The following is a 13,506-nucleotide window of genomic DNA, read 5'->3' on the forward strand; positions in this document are numbered from 1 at the left end:
AGGGGGCCGCACCCTGCTTTGCCCTCTTCCTGGATCTGCTATCAAAAGCCCCTTCTCTTGTGTCAGAGTTGGGGTCAATTCAGTAGATCTGGAGAAGGCTGCCTGCTTTACAGTAAATGTTTAATTAAATTGGTGGTGCCATGCCCCATCATTTAAAAGGGAAAGATTCTGGCTGTTTCTGATACAGTGTGACTTGCTTTATTGTTGCCTCTATTAATTAAGCAGCAGAAGCGCTTAAAAGGGTAAAAGGCAGCGGCACGGCACAGTGCATTAAGGAGATCTGCTCACTGTGGAGCTGTGGGGAACCAGGTTGCACTTAATGGATCATCTTGCTTTGTGCATTTAAATAGCAGCATTAAAGGCAAGGCCCAGTGCTTCAACTCCTTTTGGAAGGGCCAGGCCAGGAAACGGAGCTGTGGTGGAGGGGAAGACAGCTTACACCACAATGCTCTCCCCACAGCTAGACAGGGGGCTTTGCAGTACACTCCCATCAGCCCTGAGGTACCCAGAAGTGGGAAGGAGCATCCTAGAAGGAGTTACAAGGAGGGATGCAACTTTCCCCCCATGGAGAGGAAAGCTCTCTTCCCCGCCATGAAGATCAGTTACAGTTTAAGCACAATTAATAAGCTGCCTTTACAGGATTTAGGAGCTGGATTTGCATTTAAGCCCCTGCCTATCATTCTTCCTTATCCCTGCCTGTCTTTCTCAGATCCAGGGCACGCTGCAGCAGACTCCTTACCTGGGATCTCTCTACAAGAAGAGAAGAGCTGCCCTCCAGAGAAGGGCTCTCCGCAGGCCTGACCTCCGTTGTTTTCCTTACTGCTAGGATTCATTACAATAATTTTGGCCATGGACAATGGACTTTCCCCCTCTTTTCATCAGGCTTGAAACTAGCACAGCTGCCCGGTTGCCCTCTCTGTTGGCGCATCGGCACCATTGCTGTTCCACGCTTGCATGCAGTGATGCCATCTCACGTGGTCTGGACTGGTCCGTGGCTAAGTACATGTCCCCTGGGCGTGCATAAGATACAACGTTTTGCCTGGCAACCCCCCTGGCAGGTGTTGGGGGCCAAAGGATCTTCCCACATTTGAGCCCCAACAGGTGCGTGGTAGGGGCCTTCACCCAGGAACCCCAAGGTCTACGTTCCCCCTTACCCAGCGAGGGTGTAACCTGCCTCTCTTGATTTCCCAGAACAGTGCTCCCCAACCACCACACTGCAGGTGTAGGCATTATCCAGGCCCCTCTCCAGCCCTCTCTTTGAAGCTGGCTTCAAGGGCAGGCAAGAGAGGGAGATAGAGATATGTGGGAAGAGGGAGGGAAAGAAAAGGAGGTGGGAAGAGCAAGCCAGAGGCTGGGATGGCTCAGTGAGATGGATGCTGCTCTGGAAGGGATCAGTCCTGCGTGCTAGCTTGGACCATTGCTACGGCAGAAACTCCCCTGGTGAATGCAAGAGGCTGTGAGTTAGGTTCAGGAGTTAATGCCTGACCTGGGATTACAGCACTGTGCTGGGAAACCCGAGAAAGGTAGGCTTACCTCGTGGTGGCACAGCCCTAGACGCTGGATCTCCTGCTTCCCTAACCACTCAGCTATTGGAATTGAAACCAGGCTGGGCTCTGCCCCACATCAAGCGATTGGCTATACACAGGAAACCTCCGGTGGCCAAGGCAAGGGAGCTAACCACTGCCCTTTCTTTCCTCTCCACCACAGGTCCGTGCCTGCATGAGGGGATGCTCCTTGTACCCCAGAAGAAGACGTCTGGGGTCCTGGGCCTGGGTGGTGCAGTGCAGTACACACACCAATGCTTGCAGCTTCAGGTTGTGTTTAAAGACACCGGTTAGACCCAGTGATAATTTCTATCAAACAGCTCAGCCTTCCCCAAGCACATCCATTCTTTTCATTACTATAAAGTCCCCTCAAAAGTCCTTTTTACCAGTAAGAATAAAATCCCAGCGTGAGTCCCTTTACAGTTCCTCATTGCTTTGCCTTTGTGGCTCCCTGAAACCATCCAGCAAAGTTACAATGGCAGCAGATGTCAGCTCACTTTTCAGGTAGTATCAAAGCAAACCCCCCCTTTGCAATCTCTCTCTCTCCCTGTGGAAATAAATTAAAAGCTGTAATGGTGCATGTTTAAAGGATGGGGCATCAACGTGGGCTTTGAATTTCCTGGTCTGTGTCCGCGTGCGGCGCAATCTCCAGGAAGCGCAGCGCTAACAAAGAAGGGCTTAAAATTTAATTTCCCCATTTGAGGTTGTTTATTTAACAAGGAGGAAGAAACAAACAAAATAAAATAAAAAAAAGATAATTCTCTAAGTGCTCCGGGTTATGAAATACCCAGTTTGGTTCAGCACTCCCTCTAATCTGTCATGCAATTACTTCGTTAGGATCTGTGCCATTCTCCTTGGAAATTGATGAAAAATAATTAACTGTGGCTGTTCAGTTCGTGCAGCTAAAAGGTGCCAGGATGACTGACAGCTCCCAGAGAATTAAAGGTCTTTCCATTTACTGAGGAGCAACAGTATAGGCAGCACCCACTGCCTTGCCAATGTACCCAAGGCTTTCCTCTAGGAGTGGGACGAAGTTGGCATCCCCCACCCCATCATGGCCATTGCCAGGGCACGAGCTGGGGCACGAGCCCTACAAGGGCACGAGCTAGGGCAATTCTAGATTTTGGGTGGTAGAAAATTCATATTCTCCTGAGGTTCCCCATTTATGTACTGGGCAGTGATGCCCTCCGACCCGTTGCAGGCAGGTTTGTGAACTGGCGACCAGAGGTAAAAGGCTCCATGCCTTTGAGCTGTAGTGCCCAGTGCACTGATGAAGTTAGATGCAAGCCATAACTTTTGGCAGGACACACAGACCACGTTCCCAGCCAGCAGAACCAGCACTTCCACCCACCTCTGCAGGTGGAGGCGGCCAAGCTACAGGACCTGCAGCTACTAGAGAGAAGCCAGAGTCAGAGGAGTCTGCCGTCTGCATTAGATGACTCCCTTTGGCTGAAGGGCAAACCCAAGACAGCCCCACACAAGGCTTTGGAGGGACTGTTAATTAGGTAGCATTTCTATCTGTCTTTAATTAAGCCGCCTTGCCTTTATTGGATTTGAAAGGGAAGAATCTCTATGGGACAAAGGATCCACTCATGTGAATCCTGAGGTTAGGAAGCTAGTTGGGCTCCCACCCACCCCAAAGGAAGAGTTTCAGTGCAGCAGGAAAAAAAATGAGTTCTGTCATGATACATTTTGCACGGGTGAGTGCCGTATTTTCCGACATAGAGCACACCCCGGAATAAAATATTCATCTTGTTTTTGAAAGGCAGAATGAAGGAAAAGAGATCTTTTCATGTAGGAAGCAACTGAGTCATTGCAGCTAGGGAGCCAGCTCTGCTCGCTGTTCTGCCGTCCATGAATCCCGTGCAAAGTCACTTTTGCTTTTGCGCAGCAGAAGCTTTAGAGGCAGAAACTGTTGCTACCGTAATTTCTCATGTATTGTGTGCACCCCAAATTTCCAGCAGCTGGTTTTCAGCTAAAAGGGGTGTGTCTCATGCAAGAAAATACAGCATTTTACTCTTCAGGGAAGTCCTCATGCCCCTTTGGTTCACTTTTCCAGCCTACTTTTGAGGCTGGGAATATTAAGCTGGGGTATGGATGTACGTTTTCAGTTTGAGGGAAAAGATATGCCCATTCACCTGGAACGCTTGAAGTAAACTTGTTACTGTGCACAACCCAATTGGCTTCTTAAGGAGAAGGGCCCAGATTGTGATTGTCACTGGAGCCATGACCAAATATTTCAGTTTAAGTCCATTTTTTAATGCTTTGTCTTGCAAGAAATGCAGGCACTCTGGGGAGGAAATGGAAACTTTTCCAGAGCCAGTACGATCACTGAGGAAAACGGGGCTTGGACAGAGTTTCGAAACAGCAGGATGTGTCTACTTGAGATTAGAAATGAGCCTTGAGCCTTTGTGTACAAAAGCAGTAATTCATGCATGAATCCAGGCGCACACACAAACAGTCCACTGGGGAGAGATTGAAAGCCAAAAGATAGTTCAGCTGAAACACCGTGCTTGAAAGAAAAGCCACAATATTTGGAAGAAGCATGATCTTTTTTTAAGCCTTAGCATCACTTCAGAGCAGAGAGTTTGACAATCGCATCGTGACCTGGTCCCGCAGCCAGCTGGATGAGCAATCGCAACAAATAAGTCTCCAGAGCACAATTGTCAGCCAAATATGAGAGAAGCGGGCGTGGAAAAGATCCAACCTGGGGAAGAAAAAAAAGTAAAAGCACAAAAGGAGAGCTGGTGATTTTTGCAAGAAGGGGTTTGATCAACAGTTCACTGAAGTTAATGGCGAGATTCAACCTGCTTTGGAGCAGGCTGCAAGAAGCAAATGCATCCAAATACACTAGCAGGTTGGGTGTCACAGGGCAAACACATCCACAGCCATCTAGAGCTACACTGAGTTTTAGTTTGACTTCACCTGGTGCTCTTCAGTACTTCACGGTGACTAAGGGAGGTAGACTTCTTCCCCTCTTGCTCAGACGAACACACCGCTGGAGAATTTGCTCAGCAGTACAGGGCCTAGGATACACAGATGAGCAGTGCAGGGAAGCATGAAGATGGCCCATACACATGTACATACCTTACTCATTACCAGGGAAAAACAAGGAGGAGAAAGATGCCACTTAGGAAAAGCATGGCAGTGCACAAGGAAGACCTTAAAATCTCGCATGTTTAGATGCATCTTGCACTAAATTGACCTCTTTGCACTTTATGCAAAAGCCACTGTCAGTGCTCCTTGCCGAAGATTTCCAGCTCACAGATTCATGCGAGAACTAGCCATAACCAGGCTCTTTAGCTGAACAGCCCTTAATTAATTGGCATGTAGGGACAGGGCAAAGGAAGGAAGGGACAGCTTGGATGGTGTCCACCTACAGACAGGCACCAGAATCACAGCAGCCAACAATTACTGCTTATCATTCTGACGGCATTTGGTTTCACAGGCTGTGACTAGAGGGACCCCCACGAGTCAGGCCTCACTCAGTGGTAGGTTACAGGTTCAGGGGCTGAGACAAGCTGCGACACATTCAGCACAGCAGACTCATCCATTTGGCCATCCGATTAGAGCACATTGCTAGCAATCCGTGAATGTACCGTGTCCCCCTGCTGTGTCAGGGGCTGGATAGACAAGGCAAAGGCTGCAATTTTTTTGCTCACTGGGAGTTTTGCCCAAGTGGAGACTGCACGGCCCGGCACGATGTGTCAAGGCCTACAAGCAGTGGGAGGTTATTGAGGTACGCTGTGTATGTGGCGCCAGGCTGCTCAATGTGCGAATGCATTGCAGATTGCCTGTACTCACACCTCAGTGCTGAGATGTAAATAGCTTTGTCTTATTTCTCTCTGTTAAAATAAGCATCTCCTGTTCTGGGCCAAAAAAATCCCTCCACAAAACACTTTCTGGCTGATTGCTCATGTCTGGAGGAACACATGATTGTGAAAGGTCCTCTCCTAGGCAACCATTTGCAAATTAAACTTAAAATTGGCTTTTAGCAAGTCCTCTTTGTTCACAGCCATGGCCAAACTCCATCCTGGGTGTCTCGTGGGCAGCAAAGTGGGTCATCCTGGTCCATGGTGTTCCCAAGAGGTGAAGCAAGCCCCAGCCGTATTAACTAAGACAACCCTATTACACCCTGAGCCCTGTGCCACAATTTGCTTGTAAGGATTAGTTATCTATTAAATTCCCAGGAGTTAACTTCATTCCCAGGTGTACACTTCAGTGCCTAACTCTCTTAAAGCTCTCTTCAAAAGTTCAGCCTTAAACTTTACCAGCATTAGTGATGACATTTACACTGCATACAACGTTCTGCATAAAACCTAAACCCTTCAAGCCCCACCTACGTATGCAGCACTCCATATCAAACTCCTTCGGTTTTTCCAAAATCCTGGGCAGGAATCTGGAAAAGAAGGGCAGCCCCTTGTCATCAGGAGACCAAGAAGCTTTAAACAGCACAGAGTGTGATATTGAAATGAAACCAAGTAAGAGACATCACAATGGAGACACTATTTAGTAACAGGGAAATTTGCTGGAGAAAGAGACCGTCACATCCATCTTGCTGGAGTCATCCGATCGCATCAGTCTTTCCTGCCCAAGTGCAGGGGGGCTGGACCTGATGTTCTGTAAGGTCCCTTCCATCCCCTAACAACTATGAAACTATGAATCATGCAACCTGTGACTGGTGTCAGTACAGATTGACCAGCACCATGCGAGAGGGGCAGACTAGATGCACAGAGTAATGGATGTAGTGCATCATACCCATATTACATCAAGGATGCGGTTCATCTTTGTTGCTAGAGCAATCGTGATGTTGTTACATAACCATCATGAAATCCTGTACTGTCCTGCTCTGGCTGGTTCTTGAGTTACACATGCAGTAAGCCTCGTCATCAGATGTGCATCAGGGTTGGTAATATTTAACCTTCACCGATTTTTCTGATGTTCTGCCAACCATCCTAACTGCCCAAATGGCGGGCCGAGCCCCTGTCCTGAGAACCGAGCTGCCTTTGGCTCCCATAAAACTTTTGTCAACACAATTCATCATCGCCAGCAGCAGAGAGCTGACTCGAAGCAGATCCCGCAGGCTCGGTGTGAGAGGCAGGTTGGAATACGGTCTGCCTGTTGCTATCTGGTCCCTTGGCCCCGTGCAGTCAACACCACAATGGGACAGGGATTGCGTTCTGCCTCACTTGCCTGTAGTATAAGCTGTCACCTGCGTTGCAAGAGCAAACTCTTTGTTACTCAGGGCAACACGAGCAGAACAAAAAGCAGCGCTCTGGCTTTAGCAGCAGTGAACAAGGGGGCTTTTGACTTGTGAGATAAATGAATTTGGAATCACAGCAGTAGAATAAATAGGGAACCATGTCACATCACTTTGCTCACTATAACTATGCTTTATTTTAAATCTGTCAAACCACTGCAGCCATAATTAAGGCTTTTGCTGAGCTCTTTTTTAGCAACAGTTGCATGAAATAAAGGCAATTCCTCCCTCTATGTAGCAGATGAGATGCAAGGCAGCTGTCAGGGGAGGGAAGAGGAGATGCTTACAGCATCTCTGAGGGCTGCCATGTTCTGCACAGCGCAGGACACCGAGATGCCCACCCCATGCTCCGGTTTGTGGAGCCAGTACATGGATATTTCACTCTCTGAAGTCAGGGGAGGTCCATGAGCATAGAGTTAGGCCTCTATTCAGGAGAGCTTTTAAATACATGCTTATAACACACTGTGCTGAACGTGGTCTGAATTTGTATCTGGCCCCAAATCAAAAATTGAACAAAGCCATCAACATGAAGGAGCTTTTTTTCAGCAATCATCCAGGGGCGTGCGTTGTGGTCTGAGCAGCACCAGTACTCCCTCATGTTAGCAGGCCCTAAATAATTAAAGAAACCTGCCATTTCCCCATGGGTACATACATGCCCGTCTGGTCTAGACCAACTGGATTTCTTTGCAAGCGTCCTTTTATGAAACCACCTCCTGCTTTTGGGTGGTAAGCAGGTAAGGAGAGATGGTGGTGACTTCTACTCTTGTAATAAAAAAACGTTTACTGCAATTTATAAGCCAGTTACACGGAAAGAAATTCCACGAAGTGCAGGAGGTTTATTGGAGTTAGTGACATCAATCAAATCTTTTACGGGCACCCTGAAATGGGAAGGTTATAAAAAGATGACAGACGCTTTGAACTGACGTGGAAGCTTTATTATGGCCGTTCAGCTGGATCAGATAGTTATGAAAACTACATGGCAGATCAGAAATAAGGAAGGGGAAAGGAGATAGTGTGTTGATACCACTTTACATCCCTCCTCTAAGACAAACAGAATTGCCAGGCATATGTTGCTCTTGCAAAACATGCAACAGGAAACCATTTGACGCTTGGATATCACAGATGATGGCAGAATAAAGAAGAACTGAATGAGATGGCATACATCGGTGCTTAGACTCCACACCTAGCTACCTTCTTGCTTACAGCATTATAGCTGGGGAACTAACATGAACGCCAAATGGAAGAAGGTGGGGACGGGGATTTGGGGCTAGAGGGCATTTAGCAATAGGCTGAGTTTCAACATGATTGAACCACTGTAACTCTCTGGGTCCTGGGGAAGGGCTTAGGCCCTGGCAAACAACAGAGATAAAGACTTAAGTCCGTGTTTGCTCCTCATATAGTTAACAACAGTTTCCTTTAGTTTTCCCACTAATGCTCACTTCCTGCCTCTGTTGCAGGTTGCAGCTCTTTCCTGCTGCATCTTCCGGGTGTGAAACATAGTATCACCACATAACCAAGCATCTGTCAGTCAGCAAACTCTCTTTGGACTGTTGACACTAGGTTTTACACTGTATAGTGCAAGCTGGGACATGCTAGGGGAGCAGCGAAGGAGGCCTGCTGTGCTCAGGAAGGCACAAGTTGGAAGTCTCACTCTGGTCTGGTGTCAGGGGCTGCCCCAAGTCAACCCAGATGGTCATTCAGGCTGGACTTCATGCCAACTATGTCACTCTCTTGGATGCTGACAGCTAGAGAACTGGCATGCTTTAACACTGCTACATATGGTTTGAGTAAGCCTTTACCTGATACAGTGCAAGTGCCTTACTGATAACTTAGCCATGTTGGTCTAAGTACATAGGGAGGCAAGGTTCTTTGAGTAGATGTGGTATCTTACTATCTTTTATTAGACCAACTTAGTAGCTGCAAAAAAAGTTCTTAGCGAGCTTTTGGGTGCAGCCACCCTTCATCAGGCCTAGGGAGTCTCTGCTGGTCTCCAGCTTCTCTCCTTCCTTGGAGTCTCAGACCAGCAGAGACTCCCTAGGCCTGAAGAAGGGCGGCTGCACCCAAAAGCTTGCTAAGAACTTTTTCCCTGCTACTCAGCTGGTCTAATAAAAGATATCGCATCTACTCAAAAAACCTTGTCTGCCTTATTTATAACATACGCACTTGCCAGCCTCTCTTGCATCAGCGTAGATACAGGAGAGCGAGAATGCAACGTGATTTTTCTCGTTAGGCTTGTATAAGAGAGAGGGATGGCAGGAGCGAAGGAGCTTGGAAAGGATCTTTAAAACATTTCTCCTGAACCTTCTTCACTCCTCTCTCTCCTGCCTTTTAGCCTTCTTTTTTCTCTGTGTCCCAACATTTTCTCCCCCTGTTCCAGTCCCAGCGATACTACAGAAGTCCCCAAGAGACTTGATACTGAGTCGAACTCACGGAACAGAAATTAGCATGCTTCTAAGGCATCAACCCTGCCAGTGGGGAGCATATTTATATCGTACATTTTCCAAATATATAAATATATACTATATTGCTAAATACAGCAGGTTTCCAAACGTGCTTTTATTCTACACACACGAAACAAGCTGTATTATATGATTCTGGTTGTGTTTTGTTTGGGATCTGCCTAAGAAGCTCTCTGACTCATTATTAAATCATTAGTCACAGGCTCCAGAGGTAAGCTTATCAATATTTCCTAAAACACTTCCGCATCTTTATTACTCCTCTCGCTATTAACAGTTGTGTTTGCCCCTGCCCCTTGTTTCTGATCTCTACAGCATTGTGCAGATCAGAGAAGCCAGGACGAAAAGTTCAGAAGATAAACCACTGAACCGTATCTGGTGTCAAGTCATTAAATCATGGAGCTATTGTGCAACTCCTTTCTGATACAACATTTTTCGCATTATATCAGCTCTGAGACGGGAGCACAGAGGCAGGAGTCATTTGTTGCAAAACTCATCTCTAAAAGCTTTCAGGTATATTTAGCTCTGATGGACACGCACGCTGTGAAGGCCACCACACGTTAGCAGGCATTATGTCATCTGCCAGCAACGCTTTGGAAATCAGAACCTGTGCTTGCAGCATTCACTTGGCTATGAGTTATGCTTCAGGTTTTAATCTACTCTTCCAATTAGTTCACTTAAGAAGAGACTCAAATGTGTTGAGACGCATTATTCGTAAAGGTATCAGTGCTGTACAAAGCACAAAAACCTGATGCTTCCTGTCCCAAAGAAAGTGACAACCTAAAGGTAAAAGCCTTAAGGATATATTATGGGTTTGCTATTTTCATGATCGTGAAGGGGCATGAATTGTATCCTTGGAGACTAAGGGTCTGCTCCTCTCCTCCACCATTTGCAGTGGTTTAGATCCATTATGTTATTTCCCAGTTATACAGAGAGGTAGAGTTAACCTTGTTTGTCTGAAGTCAGGCAGAAGGCAAGGTAGATGATATGCACCTTATAGACTGAGATACAGAGTTCACAAAAGCTTATACTCTCTTTTTATCTAGTTCATCTAGACTATAAGGTGCATATTTACTCTGGATTTCCCTTTTATAACAGCATAAGACAGACTATATCCCCCCCACTGCTCTTGGTCTCCGTATGGTCAGAGACTTGCAAGACAAGCTGTACGAGGAAAGGCTGAGGGACTTGGGACTCTTCAGCCTAAAAAAGAAAAGGCTGAGAGGGGACTTGATAGCAGCTTACCACTACATCAGGGGAATACATCAAGGGCTCGGCGAACAACTGTTCACCAAAGCATCCTTGGGGAAAACCAGGAGTAATGGCCACAAATTCCTGGAAGGCCATTTTTGTCTTAACATTAGGAAAAACTTCACTGTCAGTGTCCAGACTGGAATAAATTCCCCCCAGTGGTGGTGCAATCATCAACCCTGGAAAATCTTCAAGAGGAGCCAGCGTGGTCACCTCACTGGGGTCACCGGACGCCACCTGTCTTTCCTGCCTAGTGCGGGGGGCTGGACCTGATGATCTTGCGAGGTCCCTTCCAGCCCCTTACAATCCATGAATGCAGAAGCTGCTCCCCCAAGCTCTCAGTCCAGATCCACAGGGTCCGCCTTCCCCGATAAAAGCGCATCTTGCATTCATTCTTTGGCCGCCCTGACAAGAGTGCCAACCCAGGTGCCAGTCACGACCAGCCCTGGCAGCGAGTTGCGACACAGGTGCTCATTCATCAGGAAATTGACTCAGTCTGTCAAACACATTTCACACCAAGCAGTCATCAGATGGCAACGATTTGCAGTGAGCAATGGTTTGGGCTGGATGCGAATCGTCAGCAGATGCTGAGGAAGGCTCTGTTTCTCATTACAGTACATCTCATTACAAATGCCTTGAGCCAACTAAGCCTTACTATTTATGGCTCATTTCCCAATGCTTCACATGTTGGTAGCTTATTACATAACATGCAGAACAGCTTGCAAACAAGAATTCCTTTCTCTGGATAGCCATCTCCAAACTTCAGTGTTGTCAGGCTATGTGCTGTTAAAGACATTTTTATAGCACTCTAAATGGCCTTCAAAGCGCTCAGAAAATTGCAGCCATTTACAATCAACGTCACCTCCAAACCTCCCAACAAAGGCTCAGAATTTCATATGCAAGGCTGGGAATTCTGAGTAGACTGGAGCGTATAAAGGCTCCATTTTCTGTCCCCTCCAGTCCATATTTCTGGGGCCACAATGAACAATGAGCAATTTTTAGGCACCATAATGAATATACTTGGATAGGAAGAGTAGAAGTGGGAGCCATAAATAGGATCAAGGCCACAAAAGTCATTGCGATATTGGCATGTTAGGGGAGCAAATGGAAATCGAAACTTTGTCGGCAAAACGGTACAGGCAAGAACATCGTGGCGTAGCCATTTGATAAGCCGACAAAATGTCCTGCAGTGCTGTGGATCAGTCCGAGCCCTTGAGGAAGCATTCCCCTGTTGGTTATAGCCGTGTTGGTCTAAGGATCGCACTCCTGAGGGGATCAAGGCGGTGAAATAGAGGAGAACATTATAATTTGATGGATGGGATGGTGGAGGCATAAGGGGCTTCCAAGGAAGTGAACGATCAATTTATAAACGATGCTCATTATACAAAGAAACCGACAGGCCGACTGTCTAATCCCTCCTATGTTAGTCCCATTACAAAGATACGGGCAAATCATAAGTAAAGCCCAAGTTGTTTGTAACAAAAACCTTTGAGACGCGCATCCACATTTATTGAAAACTATTGTTTACAAACATTTTTTTTTCCTTTTAGCTCTTTGGCTAAAGATACATGAATACTGGGTGCTGAGCTAGGTAATGTAATTATCTGAGCCATGTTTTATCCAATCGGCATGTAATAAAAAGCATGTCAAGGAATGGATTTAAAATGATAAAGTTTCTACCATTTCATTTTTCTTTGCTTGCTAGGGAGCATTAAAAATAAATGACAAAGATGCAAAATAGTTTTTTTGCCATGCTAACAGACCTCACTGCACCTTGTGGCGGTAGGTTTGCCAGCATAATTCAGCACAGTTAAAGATGCAAGGCATGTGCCTTCAAACAGTCTTATACCCACAGCAGTGCTAAAAGTACACAGGCCCAAAACGCACCCCCAGGTGCGAGTCTTATTGAAGCCAATAAACATTGCAGAGACTCATTTTGCAGCAAATATGCTGTGGTCCGCCTGCCGACTAGGCTTGGGGAGCTGCATTTGATAGCATGTGAGCATGGTCACGTCACACTCTGCTGTCAGAGCCATTCCACAGTGTTACGTGGCACTTTATGAATGGGGAGGGCATTGGACCTGGTACCATCCCACGTAGATTCAGTATCCCCCCCATCCTGCCAACTGTCCATCCACATATCTAGAATCCCATCCTTTGTGATCTCATGCAGGGATTAAGGGAGCAAGAAACTGGATGGCAGCTGTAAAGAGGTGATAAGTCATAGGCATGCCCTTTATCTCATGAGACAAAGGAACAGTGACTTTGTCCTTTCTGTTCCCCACCTGCGCACAGTCTCAAATTATAAGGATGTCTTTTTTCCCAAAGACAACTTCCTCCCATCCCTGAACTTTTATCTTGAGGAAGTTTTCGAAGACCTTTGGTCACCCATGTTTTTTCCCCAGAAATACTCCCCAGGAAACTGTCTTGTACTTGTTCCTCCTAGTGAAAGACTCAAAAGGCCATTTCAGGATAGACAATTCCCAGCAACCTAGGTCCAACCTCACTCTGGGCTTTAATCCAAGGGGACGAGCCTTATCAACCCATTGCATGAGCTGCCACTGCACGTGACGATAGCTCTGTGCAATGTCATTCCTGCATTAGTTAGCCTAAGCAGCAGGACACCAGCACCTGTGTTTGCAAGAGGACATAATTGGGAATCAGATTTTAGTAAGCCACAGTGGCTTATGCTTTAAAGCCAGCCAGTCAATCTGTCACATTCTCTTCACAGTGCAATGTGCACTCACCTTCAGCTGGTGTCATGTGTGTATCTTAGCAGGGAGACAGCTCCTCTCAGGTATGCAGAATATGCTGGTCTCAAATTGTCCTCTGCTGTTGTACATTTGCTTGGTTACTGCTCTCCTCGGTTCACTTGCTTCCCATTCCATCTATTGAATTCAGTTGGGTGGCTAATGGCTCGGGCACTGACACTTCATCTTCTGGAGCTGGCAGCATTTTCAATGTGCAGTGTGGGCAGAGTGTGGTTAAGTGAGAA

The sequence above is a fragment of the Gavialis gangeticus genome, unplaced genomic scaffold (genome assembly GCF_001723915.1).
Source record: "Gavialis gangeticus isolate Ggan-Ray unplaced genomic scaffold, GavGan_comp1, whole genome shotgun sequence".
Classification (NCBI taxonomy): Eukaryota; Metazoa; Chordata; order Crocodylia; family Gavialidae; genus Gavialis; species Gavialis gangeticus.